General features: G+C 49.7%; 1 protein-coding gene across 2 annotated transcripts in view; it reads left to right on the top strand.

Moving 5' to 3' along the window:
- The window catches only part of OPCML (opioid binding protein/cell adhesion molecule like), a 300458-nt gene that overhangs the window by 23083 nt on the left and 251439 nt on the right, over nucleotides 1-25936 (top strand). Inside the window, exon 1 of one of the 2 annotated variants that reach the window (XM_074848576.1) lies at nucleotides 21952-21977. The exons of the other annotated variant lie outside the window; for it this stretch is intronic. The gene's annotated coding sequence lies outside the window, so the exon portion shown is untranslated. Of the gene's footprint in view, nucleotides 1-21951; nucleotides 21978-25936 lie in introns of those variants that run through there. 2 annotated transcript variants of the gene reach the window in all.

Consider the following 25936-nt stretch of genomic DNA (forward strand, 5'->3'; position numbering starts at 1 on the left):
GCATCCTCTGCAGCTCCCTTCCCGCTGGGTCCCCAGCAGCAGGTACAGAAGGAGCTGCCAGCCTGGCATCACCCTTTTACTCCTCCAGAAACCTCCCCTGAGAGCCTGGAGCACGGCTGCACCTCCCTAAAGCCTCACCCCATTCTGTCACCTCTCCTTAGGCTGAAAGGGAAGGGCAAACCAGGAGAGCCCAGTGAACATGGGAGCTCCTGGAGGTCTCCTGCCTTGTCTTGCAAGCGCTCTCCTTTTATAACAGGTTTCTGCTGAAGCTCTCCTGCTGCCCGCTCTCTCCCGCCGCTCAGCACAGGGGGATGCTTGCCCCTTTGGCTCCTTGTGGTGTTTTTCCTCCTGCTGCAAATCCAACTTGTCTAAGCCACGTGAAGCAGCAATGATACCCCTCAGCCCCTTTCAGCCCTGCTGCAGGTTAGGGCTATCCTCACCTCATTCCCGAGATACTTCCACCAAGAAGCACCACGCTTTTCTCATGAGGCATGGCCAAGAAGCCCCATATCTGTTAACTTCGTTAATGCCTAATAGGATTCAAGCCATTTCCTCTATTTCTAAGCGTTGTCCCTTAATAGGCACTCTGTGTCCTCGCATATCTTGTCATTGAAAGTGCTTTGTTAAAGCTCCATCTCCTTCTTTCAAGCTTTGGGGAGGGGATGCTCCCACCAGGGTTGGGCTTTAGGACTCCTGTGTTACCAGCTGTGGGGTGAATTTTCAATTTGAGGGTGATAGTTGTAACTTCGGGGCTGGTGGACAGGATTGCTGAGAAGCTTCTTAATAATAATAGTAGTAGTAACAATAATAACAATAATAATCTACAAGAAGCTGAGATTGCAGGGGAATGGGATGACTGAGACGACCAGAGTTACCAGCTGGAGAGCGACGTGGTCTTGTTATCCAGTTAACACCTCGCAGAGCTGGGGAATATTTAGCTCTGGCTAGCGGGAGCCCCGGGGTGAGTGGCCAGGGGTTTTACGGCTAGCGGTTTGGTGCGAAAAGCCAGGGCTCACCCCGAGCTGAGGATGCAAACCGCTGTCACCGGTTCCCTGGTTAGCATTGGTGCCGAGGTCGGCCTTCTCCATCTCAGAGGCAGGCTCCTCTGCTTCCCCTCTCCGTGGCGATCGCTGACGTGTTTATTTCTCTGATTAATGAACTCTGCAAATTAACCTCCACGCTGCTCTATAATTGCTATTAAGGCTTCAAAAATCACTTAAGCGTTTCCGGCGCTTGCAAGCCCATTCCGTTTGGCTGGCCAGTGCGGCGTGCTGATTGCAGGGAGATAGAGCCCATCTCCTGACCTCCACGTTTACAATTAATTATTGCATTCAGCACCCAAATTACCCCCGGTCTCCACGTGCTCAGCTTTATCTCTCTGCACACACAGGCTTGGCTTTTAATTAAAGGCCCTTCAAATTAAATGAAAACAAATTCAATTATTGCCTCTCATTGGAACAGCTCACTGCAGACTCCTGACTATACTTCTTCTATGGAGAACCTGGGGAGTGCTGGTCTCCCATAATCCAGTCTAACTAAATTTGCCTGGTCTGCTATTTTCTTTATCATCAGTTGAGCTGTTCTCTCGCCACTAGGTCAGACGTGGGCTTGACTTGCAGAGAAAGCTGAGTTTTAAATGGTATTGCCCTCTCTTGTCTGAATCTTCATATTGTTGCCCTTCAAGGAGGAGATGCTCTTGTATGCTGTGGAGGGGTGGGACCATCATCATTAGTCTTCATTTGGGCTGCAGCAGAAGGTAAAGGACCCCAAAAATGAGGGTTTGGCTTCCTTTGGTGCTGGTTACCCAACTGCCAGGCAGTGGGATGGTTCCTCACCCAAAGGGACTGCAGTGTTGTAGATGTACATTTGAGTGTGGAGTCTGCCGAGGCCCAGGTCTTCTCAAAGAGGAGAGCATCTCATGGGAACGAGGGCAAAAATTTTCCAGACGTGTGACTTGCGTTATTGTTGGGAAAGCATCATGAGTTAGTGTTATTTCTGATGGCCTTTGCTTTGGCAAAAAACAAGTGGCTGAGAAGGTTTCACAGCAGGTGGACATCTTGGGGAGAGCTTGGCTCAAACAGGAGCTCTTGGCTGGAGATGAGCTTTATTGAACCCAAATGGTGCCTTCTAACTCTTAGGTGCCTTTTCAAATGATGTTCTTGCCTTCCCCCTTCCATCTGCAACCCTCCAGCCAGGGTATCTAAGCTAGCAAAGCGTTTGTCTGTCCCACACTCTAGCGATGCCCTAAAACGTCCTTATTCATCTCCCATGTAAAGGAGAGAGAGAGAATGCGGCTCTGGCATCGCTCTGCCAAGTCGCTTGGTCCCGCTTATTTTTTTTCTCCCTTTGCGGAGTTTGTGCCATCATCTGTGCTGGCAGGAGCTGGCAGGAGGGACCAGCTCCAGCCTCGCTGATGCAGAGGGGGAAACAGTCCAGCGCGTGGAGGAGGGGAAACCAAAGTCATCAAGCGTGTCCAAAAAACAGAATGATAATTAACATCTGGGGTAAGACTCTCTGATGGTGTAAATTAGCAAAAGAGCCGCAGCGTTTTGCCAAGTAACCATCAGCGGATGATCAGCCTCGTTAGCTTCACCTATGGAAAACCTTTCCCTGGCTGAAGGGTCTGCCCGTGCCCAGCGAGGGGTGAGCGGTGGGCGAGGACACAGGCACCGGGCAGCAATACCACGCGCCGGTGAGTCAGAGGGATGCTCTGCCGGCACGGTTCAAAAAACACCGGCCTGTGCTTTCCAGAGCATCCAAACTCCTCATAACTCTCCTGCTGTGCCGAGCCTCTCTGTGTGCCGCTCTGTATGGTAATAACATGAGATTATATTGCTCTTTAAAAGGCCGCAGTGATTTCTTTTATTTTGCTCGCAGCCAAGCACCGCTGCCTTGTGGTGATTGAAGGTTAGGCTGCTGTGACCGCTCGCTCCCTGCCTCGAGGGCAGCCTGCCTGCTCCCCCATGCCGCTGCCCCGCTTTCCTCTTCATTTGGTCACCGCTGGGACCTTTGTCTGCGTCCCTTGCTCACGGTCGGGCTCTCTGCAACATCACCGAGGCCACCACGGTGACATCTCTTTCCCCAGGTCTGTGCAGGGTGTGGATGTCCCATCATCCAGCCTCAGCTTGAGGTAGGGAGCATCCTGCAGCACCTCCTTAGAGGCTGCAAGGGGTTTTGCTTTTCTCCTCTTGCTCCCTTGCCTCTGCCGGGTGCGAAAGCATCTCTGTGACATGAGCAGCCTGCTTGGCTTTGTAGTCCGAGGCAGACTCCGGGTGGCTTCGCTCCCTCCAGCGTGCTGACAGCGAGCTGCAGAGTGAGGGAGAAGCGTCTGTAAATACCCACGATGTATACACGGGCTCTGTCCCTCTGTGCAGCCGCTGCAAGGGGAGGAGAGGGAGGCAGAGCCCATGGGAAGGGGGAGATTTAAAAGCTGGGAGGTGAAGGAAAAGGTGGCAGGGATGGGAGGAGAGGCGGTGCAGATGAATGCACGGGGGGGACTGGAGAGGAGCAAGCACTGGAGAGCCAGAGCAAGCTCATCTCGCTTGCCCACGGGGTGCCCTGAGCGAGACGGCTCTGTTGGCATTTAATTTGTTGCTGGACACTGCGTCCCATGGCTCGCTCGCCTCCTCGGGGCGATGGCAGAGCCAGCTCCTCCGGGTCGAGGAGCAGGGCGGGTTTGAAAGCCAGGCATCGCTTTGTGGGTGGGTTTTTTTTTTTGCTACCACCCGGCGTTTGGGCAATTATTAGTCTAGAGCAGTCGTGGAGGATTTTCTGCTTCAGTTCACGAGTTCCCCCTTGCTGCACAAACACTCTGGTGGGGAACTGATTTTCTCTGTGATGTTCCCGCAGCCGCTGAGATGTCAGCTTGGCGTCTGGAGTATCGCAATGAATGTCTCTTCCCCATCAAAACCATCAGGAATGCTTTAATAACACCGGGTGAGATCCCAAGGTAACGGTCCTGTCGTGGCCGAGGATTAAGATAGGGACGTCAGAGTTTGTGTCCGAGGGAATCGCATTTTCCCTCACCCGCAGCATCTCTCCATCAGTGGATCTCAAGACGTGTTAATCCTCGCCTCTCGCCTGCAAGGCACAGCGGGGTTAGCAATCTCGGGCTGCTGCTGGGGGAAATTAGGCACGAGGGGAGGAATCACTTGTCTGGAGATGGGTGGTCGGAAAGGAGTCCTGACACCCATCAGCTCTGTGCCAGCCCTTTGCTTTTCATTAAATAAATGCAGTATAGTAAAGAAAACACTCTGTGCTGAGCATTAAAGGGCTGTGCTGTGTGGCGGGAAGCTCATAAATGTTGGTACAGCCCGGGGACGCGGCAGAGGGGTTTTATCAGTCTTCTTTTTTCCGGAGGTTTGCAGCGTGTGGAAGAAACGCAAAGGTCTGAGTTCAGGTTTGACTGCAGTTGGGTGCTTTTTACGCACGTTGGGGGAAAAAAAAAGAAGTTATTAGGCATTTTAGAAAGTGTTTATTTTGGGCATGCATTTGCCTTGAGAGGCCCATTACCGAGTGTGAGCCCGTACTTTGCAGTACAGTGATGGCAAAGTATGGTTTATAGGCCTAATAGAGCAAATTTGTCACTGGAGCAAGGAGGTGTGACTCTACTCAAGTTGGCAAATTGTCCCCCTGTTTCTGCAGACTGCTGGTTTTTCTTTCCTTTTCCCCCCTTTCCTCCTCCATCCATCATCATTCAGTGCTTGCCACAATGATTTCCCCAAAGTCATCTATCCCGAGGCTGTGCCATTAATGCGCAGGCTTCGGCGTGATAGGTTTTTTTGTTCTTGGAAAGCTATAAATATTGCTGAAGTAATGGCTTAGAGGATGAAGCTGGGCCTTTTTTGGGTGTCTGGGTTCCAGGGGGCTGAAACCTAATTAAAAAAAATAAATAACTGACCAAGCTGGTTCGATGCTGGGAAAGGAATGAAGGTGTTGGGCAGGGTTTTGCCTCGGTCTCCATCAGAGACCTCATCCTTCCAGCTCCAGCTTGTTTTGCCCTGCTGCAGCACCCTAGCCCCTTTCTGCGCCCCATCTTGTTGTGCCCTGAGCATCCCGTGCCCCCAACAAAGCAGGGGAAGGGCCAGGAGTATCCCAAGGAGAAATGTTTGGTGGTTGCAATATGTAATTTGGCTACCATTGCTATTTTACCAGAAGAAAGTATCTTTTTCTGGTGTTTTGTTGGGTATTTATGTCTATGAAAAGTGTTATTTGGGAGGAGGACGTAGCTTGTTTTAAGCCAGCTCATCTTCTGTGACTGCAATATAGACATAATTTTGGTAATTAGCCACTGCCACGTGAACCCTTAATTCCTGGGGCGAGCGTGCTGCTGTCTGGCAGAGGGATGTTCATGTGGTGCAACGCTGGGGCCGTGTGCATGGTATCTCAGGAGCTTTCTGGGCTTTAGTAGTGGTGGGTCAAAATATTAAACAGGGTCTTCTATTAAAAATGAAGCATCATTGGTCTGTGGGTGCTAGGGTCCCCAAAGAGAAGCTGTGGACGGGAGATGCTGGAGGGTAGCCTGCCCTTAGTCCGGATGTCCTTGTCCCAGCAGTATCAAAACGCCCTCTTTATATTTAAGATACCTTCTCAGAGATTAAAAACAAAGATCACTTGACTTCTCCTCAACCCTCCACTGCAGGTAGAGCAAATATTTCATGGGAACTGGCTGTGTGGGATGGTTTGGCCGGACCCTTCTGTGAATGTTGATGATGGATGCATAGGAAAGGGAAAATGGAGATTAAATTATGACCAAATGGGACAGAGTCTGGATTCTGTGGATAATTTATTCATAGTGAAGGTTTTGATCAGGGAGAACTTTGTAGAGTAGAGCTGATGGTTGGACTCGATGATCCCAAGGGTCTTTTCCAACCTGAATGATTCTGTGATGGGTAGTGGGTTTCATTGCCCATGGGTTTTCCAAGTCCTGTGGAGGACCTGCCGACACCCTGTCATTGAAGTCAGGTGAAGATACGTGTCGGTGTACTTGTGAAACGCTGCTCTTCTTGGTTTCCCCTTGCCACCTAACAGCTCTTTCTGCTGAGGACAGAGCAGCTTGCTAAGGAGTGAGAAATAACTTGTGAACCCAGAGGATGGCACCGCCACTGCTGCTGGAGAAGGAGAATGTGGGTGGAAAAAGCTGGTTTTTGGCTCCTCTCTGCCGATTGACTTCTTTTCCTCACCAGAGAGCAGAGGCTAATTGTTATTTGTAGCCATCTACATCCTTTGCTTTATTAGCAGAAAAGAGCAAGGGGACACAAGATGGATAGGTCTGTGGTGCACCTTTGCCTCGTTCGGAGAGGCACGGCTCTGGAGGCATTTTTGCTGTGAGAGATGATGATTATACAAGGAGTTTTGCTTTTCCCATCCTCCCAAAAGCTGGCACCATAGTCGGCAGCTGTGTAGTGAAGCAGGGAAGAGAGATAAGATGGAGAGAGAGTAGCGCCAGGGAATGAGTTAGACCTGTAATAGAGCATCTTCCTTGAAAGAGGCTGTTACTGAAAATCGTTGGCTATTATAATGCACCGAGAGGAGAAATGAGGCAGTGGGTATGGCATAGGTTTGCATGGGGAAACTTTCATGTAGTAAAGCTTTTAACAGGGGCTTCTCAGCATGGCTAATTTGCCTGGAAAGCAAGGAGGCATGTTTTGCCTGATGCCTGGCGATTTCCCGTGTTTCACGTGGCGTACCTGCTTCGTGAGTCCTGGTGATGCCTTTGAGTGCGAGCCCTTGCATGAGGGATGCGCCTACACAGGTTTACATCACACTAAGTAAAAGCAAAGCCAATAAAATCTTCCCAGTGAGCCCAAACTCATTTTTTTTTCTACCCAACCTGAATGCTGCCCAAGGCATGGCTAAGGTTAAATCTTTCCTTTTCATCCCCGTCTTCTGTGAAGACTGGACGACTTCGCTAAGTGTGATTGGAGCAGTTTGTTTTTAAGCTCCACATAAGCACTATGCTGGATTTATAGCGTTTTCATTCTTTCTGAATCGACCCGCTGGGAGCCATTAAACTTTTATTGCTCTCTGCAGTTGCCTGGCCAGAGCGGGATAGAGCGGCCCTGCTGCTGGAAACGCTCTGTCTTCAGCTGCCGGGGTTGTGTAGGAGAAGAGGGAGGCCAGGGAGAGGCATTCCCACATGCAGGGCCACCCAGGGCTTTGCTCATCAGCTGTGAGATGCTTTGGGATGCAATGGTCTCCCAGTCCTCTACAAGGCAGAGCGAGACGTACGAGTACGTCCTGCTGTTTCCTGCCTCTATTGACTGAGAATATTGCTGCTCGTCTTCAAATGCTGGGAATGCGGAGATTTAAGACTATTATTTTTGTTGCATCCTTGGACTGTCTAGCTTAGGAAGTACCTGGTGCAGGCTGACTCACACTGTGCACCTTGCCTGTGCTGGTGAGGACCTTGAAACGTGTCCTCCAAAGGATGCGCAGAACCACTGCTGGGGGTTCATCTGGGCGTGTTGCACGTCTTACTCATTTCATCCACAAACCTCATTCCTAAATATTAAAAAAAGGAGCCTACCTTTCAAGGAGTGGGAAAAGTTTATTGCATTTTATAGTGTGGGGAAGGCAAAACATGGATACTGTAGCCTGAGCTACCTGACTTGACACTTTCTTGGTACAGGGAGAGAGAGTAGCCTCCCAGGGAGGGCGTTTTTCTCATCACAAAATAGGTTTTCAGGATAGGGGAGATGAGTGCCTTGTTCTGGTGCTGGTCCCTCTCCAGTAGTGCTGAGGCTAGATGACCGGCTTGTAGCTGGGGAAGATGTTTCCTACCCAAGAGAGAGGGACCAGGCTAGGAGCAGGGCTAGATCAAACTGAGAAGGTGGTCCCTGACCTGGATCTCTTGCGTCTTAACTGCTGTCCCTCAAATGCAGCAGCTGAAAAAGTTTCTGGTGGGAATTTGTCTTGGCGTTGCAACCTGTGGCTCCTGTCCCACTCTTCCCCATGACACCCAGACCTTCATCACCGTGGACTTTTTTCTCCAGCAAGGCTTTTCTATGAGAGGAAATGGCATTTCTGGGTTTTTCTTTTTGGCTGAACTTTCTGCAACCCTTTCCTCGGGTTCCCGCGAGAGCCCTCCTTCAAGCTCGAGTGCGTCAAGTCAGGGATCAACCACCCCTGGGGCTCCAATACTGAAACCGAAACATTGGGTGACTGGAGTTCTGCAAACAATAATTGAACAGACCCATCGTGGACACTTTCCCCTGCTGAAGGAAGGTTTGCATTATCCTCTTGTAGCTCCGAGAAGGCCAGGCTGGGGTACTTCTGTCGGCATGTTTTCTAATTTAATTACTTATCCTTGTCTCAAATTGTTTATGGTACACTAGGCTATTAAATGTGCCATAAGCAAATGGCTCTTGAAAGAGGAAGAGGATTTATTTGTTTTAGCAACCACTCCAACAAAAGTCTATTTCCTCAGCTAATTAAGATTCCATTCGCTAATTTAAATGTTATGCTAATTAAAGCATAATTCTGAAACTGTAAAAAGGAACTTAAAAAAAAAAAAGGAGGAGAAAGAAAGAAGCAGCAAGTAAGAAAGAAAAGTGGTTGGCCTTTAGGAATTACATTAAATTTATTGCGTTGTTGTAACAATGGTGAGCGGAGTAATTATTTCGTTTGCCTCTCATGCTATTCATGCTGTTGCTTTTATTCATTTTCCCCCCATTCTCGCACTTCATCTCATTAACACCCGTTCTCTCCCCTCTAATGGGCATCATCATGCGACGGTTTAAGATGAATTGTGAGCATGATCCTTGTGTTTCTCGATGAAGGGCCACACGGAGAGTATTTGAGCTTGTTTATCTTCCAACCCAAGCTGAGACAACGCTCCATGGCCAAACTCGCTTACGGAGCTACATTGTGCTCACTTTAATTAAAATATAAATAATCTAGTTTTGGGGAAGAAAAAAAAGCAAGAGTAAAAGGAGCAAAGTCTGTTTGTTTTGTGTTTTCTTCATTAGATCTCGCTATATGGGAGAGACCAGGACTGACTCCTATTCTCAGTTCACCCATTGGATTCTTGCCATGTAACTTAGAAAATAGTATCACTGAGCTCTTAAAAAAGAGATTTAATTCACAGGAGACTTTGGTAAGATTGTTGAGCTGAAACTTAAATACGTCGGGGAGCAGGGCAAACTTCAATTGAAGTAGGGAAGCTGGACTTGCGGTTGTAGTTTTGGCTGTTGGTTGAATGCCAAGTGTGCAAGGTCCATTGCTCACCTTCAGTCTGGTTGATGCCGCTGAGGTTGATCACCCACCGAGGGCTGGCGTGGTCCTGGGACAGCCGGGGACATGTCAGGCTGTGGCTTGAGGCAGGCACTAGAACTACAGCCTGAGCATCATCTCCTTGCTTTGATTTTCGCCTTGCTGGCCTTGCCCGGTCCAGAGTAGCCACAGGCAAGATTCTGACGTTTGCTCGAGCCTCCGGAGGCCATGATGAAAGAGCAGAGCTGTCTACAAAGTGAAGAGAAACCAAGTTATCGGGAGCAACTGTGTGCCTGTACTGGAAAGGAGATAATAAAAGGAGAAGGGGGATGTGAAAGATGAGCGTAAGGAGGCCTGTCTGTGAGGAGCAAGCTGTGAGCACCAACAAAATGGAGGTTGTAGCAGACCCAATTTATCCCCCTGTACGTCCTCCTTGCAGGCAGGCTCCCTGCCTTCCTCTGGGACCCTCTTTGCCCCACAGACCCATCCCTGGGGTGAGGGAGCTCCCCTGACTGCCGTGGCTTCCCCCACTCCTGGCTGCTCCATTTTGGGGGAGAGGATTTGCAGAAAGTTGCTTTGCAGCGTTGTCTTGCTGTGTTAATATTATTAATAATGAAAACCAGGCAGGAGTTTATTATTTTGCTTTAATTTATGCATTTGGGTTTTTTTAAGAGGAAACCAATTAAGATTCTCTGATGAGCCCTCCAGCTCCCAGCGGCTTTGGGAAACACTTGCCACGAACTGCATTCAATCTGCAGCCAACACCTTTGTGTGTGGTCCTGATAAATACATTTGGGTGATGCTTTAATAACTGAAAATGTCTCCTCCTGCCTCCTCCGCTACCTCCCCAGCCCTAATCCTGCTCGCTGCCAATACCTTGCCTGGCAGGCTGAGTGCCTTGGTAGTAGAGGTTGGACTGGTGCATACTGGAGTTTGTAGAAAAGCCAGGGTGAACTTGAAGGCAGGGCTGGTTGACTTTCTGCACTGCTCAATGGTGTGGGTTGTGAGTTTTTAGCTTGGGTGCAGAACTGTGGGATGTTGCCTGCATCAGCTTGGTGTGTTGCTTTGGGTGCTCCCAGTTGGACGTAGGCATCTTTGGGGTGTTGCGCCGTATCTGTGGAGGGATGGGGACGGAGGGGTGCTTGTTCCTGGGGCAGCAGCTGGCTCAACCTCTTTCCCAAACACCAGTCCCTCTGTCCATCCCTAGCTTCTCCCTGCAGCTGTGCTCCAGCCGTGGAGCATCTCCTCTCCATCCCAGCTCAGCTCCCCGATCCCTCGGTCCGGACCCACGAGCAGCACCTGCTGTTCCTGTCCTAGTCCACAGATATATTTAAACTTTGATCTTGATGGGAAGTGACTGGTGATACATTAAAGCCATATGTTTTAGATGGAACGGAGAGGACGTGTAAGCTCAGTGATATTCACATCTAGAGAGAGCTGGGAACTTGTAGTGCCACCCACGCTTGGTATTTCTGCTAGCTCTGCGAGGCTTACACAGCTGTGGAAGGCAGAGTGGGAGCGAGATCTTCTGCTTAAGGGATTTTGTAGAGAGAGATGGATTAGATAGATTTGATGGAAACTGATAGTTTATGAAAATGAATTCACCTGCATCTCAATTTGGTTCTTGATGCCAGAAGAGAAGAAAGAGAAGGAAAAAAAAAAAAAAAGGCAGGAGGGGGAGAGAAAAAACAATCCAAAGTTAATTAAAGTGCAGTTTTGATGTGCTGTGCTGGACCGTTTTCTTTTTAACTGTTTAGCAAGAGGGATCTCTTCATGTCAGCTTGCCAGAGAGGAGCAAGCAAAGCGATTGCCGCTTCTTGGGATCTCTCTTCATCTCCTTTGACTGCCTAATCGTCGGCTTAGGAGAATGAAGTGGGACTGTGTCAAAAGAAGTGAGGAGAACCGTATTGGCCATGGGTACTTGGCAGCATGAAAAAAAAAAAAAAAAATTGCTTACGATGGCTGTGTTAATCTCCGAGGCTATCGGAAGTATCCTGCCAGGAGTTGAATGTAGAACTGCTAATTCAGCACCCAGCTGGAGGAGGCTGCCATCTCCGCTGGCTGTCACACTGCTCCCCCGTGTTTGGCCACTGGAAGCTTTGGGGGGGAGCCAGATGTTGGGTAGGCATAAGAAAAAAAAAAAACCAAAAACTTTTTCAAACTTCCCTGAGTCAGCAGGAAGATGGGAAGCCAAAAGATGGGCATTTCTGTTGGAGACGGGGAGGATTGCAGGGGACTTTCCATCCGAGTCATGGAACGAGCTGTGCAAGCCCAGGGAGGGAAATGGGACCGTCTGCATGTTGAAGAGCGCAGGAAGAATCACAACCTGCTTTTCAAAGGTTTTTGGTAGGCAGAGGTACCCCTGCCTTCGGTGTGCCCTCAGCGAGGGCGCAGGCAAGGATTTGCAGTGAACCCCTTTGGAGTCAGGATGCAGGTGGCTGTTTGACCTTGGTCCAAGTGTTTTCAGGTGACAGGGCCGCTGGGACCGGTGGGAAATCTGGCTTTTTCCTGGCTCTGGGTGCTCAAGCAGGGCCTTTCCTTTCTTCCCTGGGATGGAAAACCCCATGAGCAGCTTCCCATCCCAGGGAACTTGTATACCTCAGTGGTGAAATCCTGTTGTCAAGGGCAATGAAGGCTAGATAGATGCCTGGAGTATCATCAGAGCAACAAGATCAGGAGCTGAACCGTGTTCTTCGTTGCCATCTATCGATACTTATTGCTAAATAACTATTGGCATGGACAGGCACAGGCAGCTCCTCAAACTCTGCATGACCTTAGGCAAATCACTTCATCTCTGTGCTTCAGTTCCTTCATCTAGACAACAGGAATAATAATCCTTATTTTCTCTCAGCCTGTGTTTCTCTTTCAATATAAATATGAACTCCTTTGGGCAAGAAGTGTCTTTGAAAACATGTGAGGAATGGCGAGTGTTTGGAGGTGGTGTTACAAATACGAGCAGGATCTTTATTAAGGGGCTATACACAGCTCCAGAGAGCATTTTTCAAATGAGGATGGGAGGAAAAAAAACCCACAGAAAGTTTAAAACAAAACGCGTAGGTAAATTGAGGCATGTAATTCTCACCTTGGCGTGCGAGAGAAGTGTCTTTGCCTGGTTAGTTTATCAAAGGGAGGTTAAGAGGTGATTTGGTTGTGGTCTACATATTTCTCTGTGGGGGAGAAGTTGCTGAAAATAGACAGGTCTTTAATCTAGCAACAAAGAGTGTATCAGGCTCCAGTGTTGGAAAGGTGAAGCTGGACTCATTTACAATAGAAGTGGCGTCCAATTTTTGAAGAGAGGGTAATTAATCATTGCAATGACTTACTCTGAACCACAGCAGGGCTGCCGTAACTGGTAAGCTTTAGGCTTAAGGAAGAGGCTTTCTGAAGAGCTTTCAGGAGCTACAAGGAAAGTTAGGAGCTTGTGTGGGACCCACTGGCTACAGGACCATGGGGATGGGGATGGTGCGGCCCCACGCTGGCTGCTCACTTCAGAAAGCCTGGGCTTGCTCGGGTTGGGGGGTTCACCCCAGTTTGGATGTCTGCAGGGTGCTTGGGTGTCCCCAGGTGCACAGAACAGTAGTGGATGCATTAAGCACTAATCATTGCTGGCCCTCCAGGGATCAGGAGAGTCATGGTGCTTTTTATGTTATTTTTTTTTCTTATCCCTTTAAAAAGAGTTTTTAAAAATCAATATAAATAAATAAAGAGGCCATAAATCTAGGAAGACGCCCGCAGCTCCCTCCGGAGCCCTCTGCTTTCTGGGGATGGGTAGGAAGAGTGACAGAGCATTGACCTGCCCGAGATAGATGGAAGGATAATGGATAGGTGCTGGAGCAGCCAGCGTGCCCTCCAAGGCTTCAGCAAACGGGGCTCGAGGGGGGGGTTGCAGCGGTGATGGGCTGCAGCATGTATGTTTTGCACCTGGTTTAAGATATAGGACATCCCCAGCTGGCTGCTCACCAGGGGAAAAGCCTGGCTTTAGGAGTGTTATGCTAATTTGGAGGGAGAGGCCAGGGATTGCTTGGAAAACAAAACCAAGCCAAGGCAGATCTGAATAGCAGCCCCTTAACTCATTGCTCCCCCTTAACTCATCTGGTCAGATTTGCTTTCGCAGCGCCTGAGCTTGCAGCTTTGGGGGCACATGTTACTCCCAGTCTAATTTATTTGTGCTGAACAGCATTGCCTGCCTTTGGCATAGACGGGTGGAAGTGATGGGTACTTTTCTGCAGGGGGACCCGTCCAAGCTTCCTCTCATTCCTTAGCAGGAGGGGTGTTTTCATGGGAATGGGTTTGGAAACATCCTACCTGTCTCTGGGAACTTGGGGTTAATAGTGAAGTGCATTACCCTGCTGTGGAAAGCTAACTAGGAAATCGTAGATTAATTGTGAAATGCAGTGCAGCGAGTCGTTTCCAGTGCTCCTTCATCCACGGTTGATGGTACAAGCTAGTTAAAGCTCTTCCCAAGGGGCAATATTTTCTTATAAAACAGGAGATGCTGTGCGTGCCCCCTCCTGCCCTGGCCAAACAAATACTATCTTGGGCAAGTAAAGCATATGAGCTAGTTGACATATGCAGCGATACCCTTTACAATATGTCATCGTCCCTATGGTGTGCAGCAGAGAAGCAGCTCTGCCTTGGCAAGAGCCCTTCCGAGAGGGAAATATTTATGCATGACACCTCCAAATTTATAACAGTGGGAGTGGTGGGTGCTCAGGGTATCCTTGCTGGGTCCCTGGGAGGAGAATTCATCCCTCTGTGTGCCCAGCGTGATCTCAGCCTGTTGCATGGCTCTCTTGTTCCCCTTCCCCCTCGCAGGAGGCTGTTTGTCTGTCTCTGGCACGGAGGATGTTTCTCGGGCTGGCCGCTGCCTGGTTTTGCAGCAAGTGCTGCGCTACTTGGTAATCATAGGCTGTTAGCAGCCTGCGGAGGGTAGTCCAGCTCAACACCAACACTGTAAGGAGAGATAATGGTAAATAACCAGCAGCTATTGGTGAAGGTTGAAGTAAAATAAATGGATCCAATTTTCAGTCTTTCTTTTATTTTTTATCTTATTTTTTTCTTGCTCCATCCTTTCTTCCAGTGTGACAGAAAAGCAGCTGGAGCTGGTGCAGCCCTGCACCCAAACTAAAGGTGCCCTAGTCTTTTACTTGAGTCTTCCCCCAGGTTTCAAGTTTTTAGGTGGTGAGGGGGAGGCAAAAAAAGCAATCTAACTTCTTGTCAAAGGGTAAGCTGGGAAGGAAAATGCCTGATTGCTGCTAAGTGGATGGAGGAGGGGAAAGGGGGCTCAAAACGTCTCCTAATGTCTTAAATAAATCTTTTCCCTAGTCTTGCTGCCCACACGTAAACAAAATGCATTTTCAACCTGTTCTTTCTCTATCCTTGACATCGCAGCAGCAGTTTTTGTGAGAAGTCCTCGTGGGCTGTTGGTGGAAACGTGGTGGTGGGAAGCGAAGGGTCCCTGTGCCCAGTGGGGGCTGTGGGAATCGCGCTGGGTGCTGCTCACTGACCTCTGCTTGAGGCTTTGAAATCAGTGTGATAAAAACATAATAGTTTCCCACCTTGCACATCCTCCTTGTCAAAGCAGAAACGCTTCTTCCAGGACCTCATCCAGGACTTAAATACCTCCAGAAATTCCTCTGCAGCAACTCGCTTTTCTGTTTTACATCCAGAAGCTCTGCTGTCAAGCTGCTTTTCTTCCTTCTCGCCATCTCTTTCTCATTACTGCCTGCTGGTTTTGAGGAAATGGGAGGATGCAATCCTGATTGCCCTGATGGTGTTTTCTGTCAAGCCCTGGGATTGCATGTTCCTGGCAGGGATGAGTAGGTGCAGTGACTGATCCCACTGTTGGCATAGGACAGGGGAGGCCCTGGAGCCCCTTGTCCTTTGCAAAGTATTTCTGGGGCCAGGGTGAGCTGCTGTGGACAATTTGGGTGCCAGGGCTGGGTGCACCCCTTTGCCACGGGGGATTGCTGGAGCCCTGGGTGCCCGCAGGTGTCACGCCAGCCCCTTTTCTATCCCTGCTCAGTTTCCTGAGACTCAAGAATGACAAATATGCAAAGCACGGTTTAATTAAACACGCAATGCACTGGCTCATTAAGTGGTTGCTCAGAGTAAAGAGAAAGCCTTGCTGACAGCCCCGTCAGCCTGGCCTCTGAAGCGTCGCTGGCAGGAGCAGGGGCCGAGGAGATGACTCACGGCCGATCACAGCGTGATGCCCAGCGTGTTTCCGACGCCGTCACGGGCTCCTTCCTTGCCGCGTGTGCCAAGCAGGGATGCAGAGGCACCACAGCCCCTCTCCCCAGCCCATCTTGGTGCCATGTCCTGCTCAGCTGTCCAGACAAGGAATAAAATAAATGCCCACTGCGTGCACAGGCTCTTTATGTGCTGTCTGCTTTTCCAAGTTTTCCCGCAAAAGCATGTCAGATTTCCTTGGAAACTTCTGAAACTTCCCATCCTCGGTGTGAATCCTCAGTGGTGTTGAGGATGTCGTGTGCCGCAGAGCGGGGTCGTTGCCAGTGAGCTGTGGTGTTGCCTTGTCTGTGTCTGGGTATTGCTTGGGGGGCGCTTTTTGCAGAGATGCTGCGTGTGTGGTACCCACCACCAAGGACAGCTGCCTGTGGGGGCATCATCCCCATTGCAAGAGGTTTACCTGGGTGTGGGGATCTGCTGAGGCTGCGTGATGGTATCTACTTTTTAGCCCTTCAGAAAAGACAAGGGGAATCGGTGCATCAAATATCGTAGGGGAATCTTCTCAAACAGCAAGGTCATCTCCAAAAAGAGGGAAGATGGAGAGGCTCTTGGGCACCTTTTTACAGCTGAAGAGTTCCTTGGCTTAGAAAAGACAACCTTGCTGACCTTCCCCACCATGCTTTCAGAGGGGAAAAGCCCAGGCAGCTCTCGTGATGCCCAAGCCCTTTTCTTCTCCCTCTTTTGCAATTTTCATTTTCTATAAAACTAACCCCAGACCTCCGGTGAAGGGCGGCTTCTGCCGAACAGACGTAGGGAGATGAGAAGAAAAGGGTCTTCCCTCTCTTCTTTAAGGCCTCTCTCTTGCCTTTTCTTTTTCCTTGAGCCTTGGAGTGAAATTCCGTAAGGGCTCTGTGAAAGAGCACTCACACAAGACTCTAATTTCAGGTGTGAATATGGAGACGTTTTTCATTAGGAAACATATGGTGTTAAGGTTAAAAAAAAGAGATGAAGTTTGACAGCCAGGAACAAAGCAATGAAATAATAACTACAGGTGGGCAAAGCCTCCAGCAGGGTTTGCAAACAACAAAACCAAGCCAGGGGCGGTTCAGATCCAAGTGTTATTGTTACTTATTAGAGTTAGTGGAAAATTTTACGGGGGAAGAGTTTTTTTGACAGAAACTTGGGTTTTCATCAAAAGTGAAATTTCCATGGGAAGCGTTCACCTTCTGCGGGAAATTTGGGCATCTGATAGGAGACAAAGAAATAAAAAAGCAAAAAAAGGAAGCCAGCAAGCAGCTGAGGAATTCATATGATGAGTGGTGGATGAAGTGCCCCCCCCCCCACTAGTGCAGGGTACTGGGCAAACACAGACTGGAGAGGTAACTCATGGCTAACTGGGTTGACCTGGTCACTCAACCTGTGCCGAGGAATAGCTGATCTGACCTTCAGCTTGGGGGATGCAGGTCGCTGGCTCCATCCCTGGTATCAAACACTGGTCTGATCTTCCCGTTAAAGCAACTTCATCTTGAGTCAAATACAGGCCAATTTTCCCCCCTATAAGAGGAGCTTCTTTCCTTTGGGACTTTGTGGAAGTCTTCTGCCTCCTCATCTAATGCTTTATCCTTATCACTTGGCAGCGTTGCCTAATGGGTAGAGATCTAGAGTTGGATGTTTGAGAGACAGCTATTCTCTAAAACATCTCTTATTCCTCTTTCTCTCTGCCTTGTAAAACGGGGTTAAAGATATTAATTTTCTTGGCGAAATGCTGGGGGAGATACTGATTAAAAGCACCAGGCGGGAGGTAGATCATCGCTCCTGGAGCATTGCGTCCAGCCTCCCATCCCTCCTCAGGGCTTTGGGAGAAAGTTGAGCTTGAGAGCCGAATGTCATTGCCAAGGCTCTGCTTTCTTCTCCGCTCTTTGAATGCCAGGTCCCGAGCGACACTGCAATTTATGGTGAATATTTTATACCTCCAAATGATGTTTTGTGGGATTCCACTCGTCTCGCCTGCTGTGCCTCCGTCAGTCTCGGAGGACGGCTGCCTTTGTTGTATGTGTCAAGCTTGACGAGGCGCCGTTTTTCCAAATGGATAATTCTGTTCCTTCACCATCGAGGAAACTGTTTCCTTCCTGGAAAGGCTGCTCTGTCACTTAAACGGGGCTTTGGCTGCCAGTGAGTTGACTGGAGAAAATATGTCAAATGCCTGCAGGTGACCTTGAGGAATGGCATGGATGGGTGTGTTGAGGGGGTTGCCTGCCTTATTATTTTTTTTACGGTCCCTTTCGCAGCTTGTTGCAGCTGGGAAGAGCTTCAGTGCAGGCGGGAAGAGGGCAGATCTGTGGGTTATTGAACCCTCAAGGTTGTTTCCTTCTCTGTGAGGGCAGTGGCTGCCCCCCATATATATTTCTTCCCCTTAGCAGGCAGGGCAGTATGGAGAACAAGCTGCTGCAGGGGGGCATGTTTCTCCCCAAAAGGGAGAAAGCTCAGGGACTTTAAAAAAGAAAAATTGAAAAGCAGTATGTATTTAAATGCGAAGATAAATGGCATGAGAAACAAGTCACTAGAAAGACCTAAGTCAGGAGATCAGATTTGGCGTGTGCTGCTCGTCTTCCAATATCAGCCGTTACCTTCTGCCTTGAGGTAGATAAAACAGGCTTGATGCTGCGTGTGTCAGCCCGGCGATAGCGGGGCCGGTCCCGTCGTGCACCCCTGGAATGCAGGAGGAGGATGGAGCCCAGCCAGCTTTGCTCGCTGCCGTAGAGGCTGGAGCATCGTGCTCCGCAGGTGGCTGCATCCCATCGCCCTCAGCATGCGCGCTCCCACGGCGTCTGCAAAGGGCTTTGACTTCAGGGACCTGCGGGAGGAAAGGTGCCATAGAAACATGAGTTTTATTAATACGGTGGAAGGTTGCCAGTCGTAATTAAAGCCGTGAGAAGCTCGGTGGTTTCACTTCACGGAGTTTGGTACAAATATTTCTGTTGGGTTTGATCCACGCTGCTTCATAGCCACTTGGTTTCACCTTGCGCTGCCGAGCTGCATGAGGTCTCCTTGAAGAACTTGGTGGGTCCTTGCCGAGGTGCAGCAGGGCAAAGTCTTATGTGATTTGAACACTGACAGGCCGGCCAAGTTCGCTCTCAGTGGGCTACGGTCTGCGTGCAAAGTTAGGATAAATTGGATGGGAGTGAAGTAACTTAGAAAAGTCAGTCAAGTAGCGCCTTGTGTGGGATTTCACCGGCATATTTCCCGCATATTTCTCTCTGTCTTGGAGAGGAGGAGTGTGGGGAAGGAGGTGGGGAAGGAGCAGACTAAGAAGAGGAGGCAACCTTTCGTAACTGCGTAGAGATCTCTCTCCTCCTTCCCCACTCTTGCAGCGAGCCATCTGCTGCAGCTCAGCAGGCTTTAGCCCAGTCAAACTGTTTTTTTTCCCCCCTGCCTCGTAAATCGTTGCTTGCAAATTCAGGCAGGTGTAATCATATCAGTTATAAATGCATCGTTTTGGAGGACCTCTTTGCAAACATGGTTTCTCTGGGGACTGAGGGTGTTAGCTTCATGGCACCTGCATTTAGCCCCCTAAAAGTTCAGTCCATGGTAGGTGCCCCAGTTCCTCCATAGTCACTAGAGAGACACGGGTGACCCAAGAGTTACCGCTCACTTTTTGCATCTCTCTTGACGGTAGAGGAAACCTGGAGGATTTGCTCGACTTGGCACCTAACATTTAGATGGCAAAATCTGAATGAGGTGACACTTGGTGGGGTTTTAGGAGGAGATCTTCTTCCTATTTGAGCGAAAACTGAAAGGAAGGACAAACTGAGATCTGTCTTCAGGCTCCTACCCTTAAACTTTGAAGTTGGCTTTAATCAGCTCCTGAGGAATTGTGCCATCCTTCGTGAACTCCAGGGAACGGAGATGATGGCTTAACCTCAGTACACAGAAACATTTGGTACAGGATGTAGTAACTATGATATCATCCTTGTGACAACAGATGGCTCGTCCCCAAGATGATGAGAGCCTCCCCTAAATTCTTAAAAGTCTTCTCTCATCCACACCGTTGAGCTCAGCCTGTTGGATCCAGCCTACAGACGCAGTCCCGCTGCTCTTCCCCTCTGTTCTGCGAGTTAAAGATATCCCTGAGCTCCGCAACGATGGTTTGAAGGTGGGTTTCTTGAAAGCGCCGCCTTCTTCCTCAACAGCGGCTTCCCAGCCGCGTGCAGCGGGGTTAAAAATGGAGAAAAAGATGAAGAGCTCCTTCCATCTGTTGCCCACCTCCCCTTGCAAATCAGATGGGAAGGCGGCACAGCGACTGCCTGCATTGCGGCTCCCCTCCCCGCAGCAGGCAGAGCAAAGGGGGCACAGCTGAAAGCGCGCCCGTGGGAGTCTGAACGGTGAGGGATATTTTTAACGCCGTTCCCCGAACGTGCAGTCGGCACCGGCAGAAAGTGCCAGATTGCCAGCCCAGCCAAGAATTTCAGGCTTGCGAATCGTCGGGGAAAGGAGCCTGAGGCGTGAATTCAGCGTGCCGCGCGTTTTCCCAGAGGCGTGTGTGCTGTGCAGGGACCTCCTGGCTGCACGGAGAGGGTTGGAGCATCCCTCCACAGGCAAGTCCTCCTGCACCACGCAGAGGACACCCCTGTTTGGCCCAGACGTGGGCTTCAGGGCAGTTTTCCCCTCTGAAGTGTCCCCTGTTCTGCAAATACCCTCTCCTCGGTGGCCATGTAACGGGGTGGGACCCATCACCTCAGCCCGTCTTGGGTCCCTGAGGATGGTTAATGCAATGAAGTGGTGCCAACCTAGCCAGGGTTTTGCTGTTTCTCCCCCAGAAAGGGACAGCTGACAGCCAGCTGCTTCCTCCTCTGTGGCAAAAACGGGGTTTTTCCTTGTTTCTGACCTAGAAATTGGGCCAGCCACCTAAAGGTGAAAAGCTCTGCATCCTATTACCCATCCCTGGAGCGTTTTAATCTTCTGAGCCGAAGATCTTTTGATCTAAGCAGCTCTGTAGCGCAGCCCGGTCTGGCCAGGCGGTGTTGAATGTTTAAAAACCCTCGGCTGCTCTCGCTACAGGGGAGCGATGCAGGCTTGAAAACGGGTCTGCGGTTCCTCTCGTGGCTGAGTTGTGCAGGGGGGACGATGACACCTGCCAAACACCTTGGGGGCCACTTAGCTGTCTAATATCCATGTTCCTGTGCTGTTTTTCATTGCCTCAGGGTACAGCAGCATCCCTGGGGCTTGGGGCTGCTCTCCAGTGATGGGGCAGGAGTCAGGAGTGCAGCCATCCCTGCTGACCCTTTAATTTCCTCAGGAAACCCCTGCCCGCTTCTCAAGCTGGCCAGCAGCTTGAAAACCCACCAAGGATGGGGAGCTGCTGTCCTTGAGGCAATGCTGGCCAGGTGCTGGCTGTTTTTCTGGGGCTTGCTTGCACCCCTCAAACTGTGCTGTCTGCTCCATGGCTCTCCCCAAACCCCGGAGCAGAAAGCTCATGGGGGGAGAGTCTCGCAGCTGATGCCGTGTCCTTAGAGCCACTGCAAGAAAAACTTCATTTCCAGCCTCCAAAGCTGCACATCGAAGCTACCTCTTCAGCAGTGAGGAGTATTTTTTGTAGAGCTGTTATCTGCCTGCTCCTGCATGCACCGAACGGCATGTGAGCCGCTGAGATGTTTGTCTAATGCCTTCTCTGCGTAAGCGCTTTTCTTGCTGCAAATAGGCGCCGTTTGCTGGCAGCTCAGAGAGGCTTTAGGGGATGCTTCTGTGGCTTGAGGAGGGAGCTGTGGCCTGGCAGGGCACAACCTTGGACTCTGACCTTACAGCGCCTTTGCACAAGGGCTTGGTGCCTGATGAGGCGGCTGCTTTAGTGCTGCGTGGCAGATCGTTGCAGGAAGATCAGCTATTATTGGAGTTGGTGCAGATGATTCGAGCGATGATTTGCTTCTCTCTCAAAATACAATTAGTCACTTCCACCAGCGCAAGGGAGAGCAAGGGCCTGAACTATTTGTGGCTTCAAGCTGAGGAAGCTGAAGGATTGAGTCCTCCGGCTCCTTTGTCCCCGGTCTGGACAACTCGGGATGAGCTTTGCCTCCCGGTGGCTTTTGTTGCTCACACTCGAATCGTGCTCTGTGTTACGCGGCCGCCTTAGCACCCTTACATTTCCAGTTGTGCCCTGGGTGTTGGGTGAAGTGGTGGAGGCAGAGGATGGGCGTTGATGGAGCCAGTGGGCTCCATCAATGATGCTGCAGCAGTAGGGGAGAGGGAGAGAGAAACCACTTGCCAGAACGCAGCACTGAGTGGCTGTTATTTTGTTGTTCACTAGACTGGAGAAGGGCCGTAAGCAGTTGTAATTCTCCCCTTCCCTCTGACTGGTGGCGTTGCGACGGTTTGGGCTCAGCCATGTCCTCTGTGCCGTTGCCAACTCTGCACCCGGGACCGTTTCTCTCCTCGGCAGGAGCTAAGGAGGAACTTTGTCGGCTGGCAGGCTGCCTCCTCGCTTCGCAGAGGCGTGCTGGCTGCAGCTTTGCTCATTTGTAGGTGAGCTCTGGCTCGGCTGGAGCCAGCGGAGTCATGCACCGTGCCAAGAAGTTGCTCGGGTGAGATTTTTTCCTGGTTTGGTACCCAGTGTTGGGTGCCTTAAAGGAGCCGCCTTCTCTCTGCATTGCACTCTGCCTTTAAACGTGCCTGGTTGTTAGTTGCTGGGAGGATGAAAGTACCTCGAGTCAATTGGTGTTTCTGAAAAACCTTAATTAAGTGCTTTTTGCTTCTATTGAGCTCCTGCCCTTAAAATCCGGCCTTGAAATTGCAATGCATTACTGATACCTTCAGGTTTCTTTATCATCTTAACTTTCTGCTTACAGGGTCTTTCTTGCTCGAGCAGTCACTTCTCCCTGCTTTCTTCCCTGCCTGCCAAACTCTGCTCCCCCTGGGATCTCCCCAGAAGGGCAGCACACACCCCATCCCTGCTTGAAACCTTCCCACCCCCGAGTCCTGCCAGGTTGGCTGTAAAAACAGGGTCAGGGTGGTGTTTTCATGCCAGTGGGGTGCGCTTAGGTCTGTGGGCTCCCAGGGCTTTGGTGCATGCAGCGTCTTTGGGCTGCGTTTGGCATCATGCTGAGCTCTGGATCCAGGTGAGATTTGCAGGGTTTCTACTTTTTTTTCAGCCTCCCTTTCCTGGCACGGGCGCGCACCCATCCCGATGCCACAATGCAAGCCACTGTTACCAGCCCTCCTGCCCTGGCTGCACTGGTTGTCTTCACTCTCCCCTCCTCCTCCTCCTCTCTTCTTATTATAGCAGTGGTATTGTTTTAAGCTGTAACCACGGTGCATTGTGAATTTTCATAAAGGACACGTTGTAGAAGGGAATTGTATTGTATATACTGGCTGTGTGCTTCCTTTTAAACTATACCCCTGTCACCAGGCAGCTTTCTACAGGTTGGTTGCTGAGTGAACAGCTGAGAACCTGTGGGAAGACCCAAATGGCACTTAAATTATATTTGCTCTTTGATTTCGAAGACATTTAGTACCATTTAATAGAATCAGAATGCAATTTAACTCTGCGAAGTGGGGGAGGCTGCCTCGGGAGAAGTGACACTGCCATAGCTGGGGAAACAAAAAAATTTAAGTGAGCAAAACAGCAGGGTCGCGTTTACTATCCGGATAATTATTATTAAATAAAGAGCAGAGTGGGACTATGTCTATCAGCTTCCCCGTGCACTCGAAATGGCATTAACCACTTCAGCGCTGTGTGATGCTCTGGGTTAGCTGCACCAGAGGGGACATCTGCAGACGTGGCATCTGAAGAGGCCGTTGCGGTGGTGTGTTGATCGTCAGCCAGAATTAACTTGGGAGCTTTTAACTGGAGGCTGATTTTAGTGCACACAGCGTTGCTATACCATTAGCTCTCCTAATGCTCCCGTTACCCCGTCTGGGCTCGCTCCCCCGAGCATGCAGCAGCAGCACTTTAATGCCAATATACTTTTCTCCACCAGGAGCTGGTTATTAAAAAAATAATGCAGGAAAAGAGATGTTTCTCCAAGATGTGAGCTGTGCTGTGCTGACCGGGCTCTCCAGCACATCTAGGAGACAGCACTGGGGGGAGGTCTGTCTTTCCTGCCTCTCTGTTTTAAAGGATGGTGAATACTTCTTGTTTGACTTTAGCCAATATTTTTTTTTCTTTTTCTTTTTTTTCTCCTCCTTTTTTCCTTTTTTTTCCCTCTGTTTTTTTCTGTTGTGGTGTTTGGGGTTTTTTTGTTTTATTTTTTTTTGTTTGGTGTTTGTTTTGTTTGTTTTTTTCACTTTAAACTGGCCATTTCAGCCATGAGGAAGTCTTTAGGTTTGGCAGCACTAAGTTCTCTCCGCAGGCTGCAAAAGCCTGGCCGCAGCAGCTCAGGCTAGCTGCCTGGCAGTGCCCCACTTAAGTTTTTTTGTGGGCAGGTCTCCAATGCAGCGAGACAATGCCGTGGGCAGACTATTTCTAGCCGATGTTCCCTACCTGTATAAAGGAGATAATAGCCCTTTCCTACCTCACAAGGGGTTTGCGGAGGACAAGTCTATTAAAGATTGTGAGGTGCTAAAGATTCTTTACTGATTGGGGCCATACAAGTCGCTGAGGTATCTAGTTTAGGAAAAGCTCTGCAGTTGAAAAATCAGAAGATTGTCTTTTTTATTGCCTGCCAGCTCTGCCTGGCACCTGGAAATGCAATTGAGTCGTTAAAACTTATTTTTGCCTGAAAAAAAAAATACGGTAAACTGGGAGATAACATGTGTGGTGATGATATATTGCATTTCTCAAGCATGTTTCGGCTAATAGCCCCAAAGCTTCTTATGCAGCAGGGAAATACGCCCAAGCTGCAGATGTGGAAACTGAGGCACTGAGGATTGAGGTGATGGTGTTCACCTACCCTGCAAGGAACAATCTCGCTCTCAGCCCTTAGCATCCTCCAGACCCAACTGCCCAGGAGAGCAGCTGGTGGACCAGCAGGTCCGTAGACCCCAGGATGTGTTGGATGGATGAGAGTTGTGGGGAGGAAAGATCCCCCCCAAAACAGCCAGCAGTTATCTTCTGGTTTATCCAGGCAGCCCAGCATCTCTGGTCACTGCAGCTCTGGTGCTGCTGGCTCTCAGTATGTATGTGGAGGCAGTGGTTGCTTTAAGATGAGTTTTCCCTGGAAAACATTGAGTTCTTGTAGAGCAGCCATGACAGATGCAGGCACCAGGTCCACATCCCTCTGCTAATAATAGGTGTGAATTTATGTCTGCATCTCTAAAATAGCTTGATATGTCCAATCCTCCTGGATAAAGGCGAGGGATTGAATTATTACAAAAGGACAATATTTCATTTCCTATAAGTGCCTTAATCTCGTGAGTAAATATTTCAGCTTTGTGCTATAATCCCTAAGCTGGTATATCTCTTCCCTTCCCAGTTACCTTTTGTGTTGATTTACATTTAATATGTTGCCATTAAATCTCTTTCTCTCTCTGAGGCCTATTATAAGTGCAGTATTTATTCTGTTGAGTCTTTTTTAGTCACATTTGTATTGTATTCTAATGTGCTCGCACAAAAGGCTGCCGGGCACATTCCTGAGATATTTGCATCTTTTTCTTCCCTACTTTTGTCTGCGCTGCTGAAAACACACGCTGGTTTGGCCCTGCACCCGAAGTAGCGTTCCTCATACTGATGAGATGCCTACGGGAAAGGCCTCTCTGCTAACTCCTTGGTCTGCTGGTCCTCCTGGTCCCAGGAGGAGCATCTCACCTACTAGATCTGAGCATCCTGGTGTGTGGAAAAAAACTGAATCACCCAGGGAGATCTCCTCCATCTCCTCCTTCCATCCTTAGGCTCAGGGTTTGCATGAAGCTACCTGATTCATTAGGCTGGTACAGGAGAAGTTTTTCTAGAGTTTGCTGTCAAAATTGATGGCTGCAGGGAATGAGTATTTGTTCACCATCTGGGAGAAGGTGGGCGTTTACTCTTAAATGATTGACCTCCATGAGTGTGTGTTCCCTGGGGTAGTGCTGATTTACCCAGCTGCATGTAATTAGTTAATTGTGTACAGGAGGGAGTGGTTTGCAAGATGGCTGCTGAGTATTTAATGGGTGCAGGTGAGAGCAGTGTGGAGACTGTAGTAAGGTACCTTTGGCATGGTGTGGAGGTTTTCTGGCTACTTGCTGTGATGGTAGGTCTTTCTAACCCCCTCCCTGGGTATCTGAGGGTTTCTTGCAGCCAGCTGGCACTTCAGGGAGAGAGGAAGGGGAGGACACAAATAATAATTGAAAGGTTTCTCTGAGCTGGGTGTCCTCAGGGGACCTCCCCTAGATCCTGTGGTTTGGGGTGCATGTAAGGAGGAGGTTGGATTTGGGGAAGATCAGAGGCTTTGGGAGGTGATGGAAGGGGACAACTCTTGGGGGCTGTGGAACTGGGGGGGGGGGCTCACCTCTGTCTCCTTTTCCTCCCTGAAATGGGAGAGTGCATACCCAGCCTTGAAGGCACCGTTTTCAGGGTCACAGAAAAAAACAGGGAGCATTTCACCTGCTTTCTGAAACCCCTTTCCCT

Source organism: Strix aluco, chromosome 23 (genome assembly GCF_031877795.1).
Source record: "Strix aluco isolate bStrAlu1 chromosome 23, bStrAlu1.hap1, whole genome shotgun sequence".
In the NCBI taxonomy this organism is placed as follows: domain Eukaryota; kingdom Metazoa; phylum Chordata; class Aves; order Strigiformes; family Strigidae; genus Strix; species Strix aluco.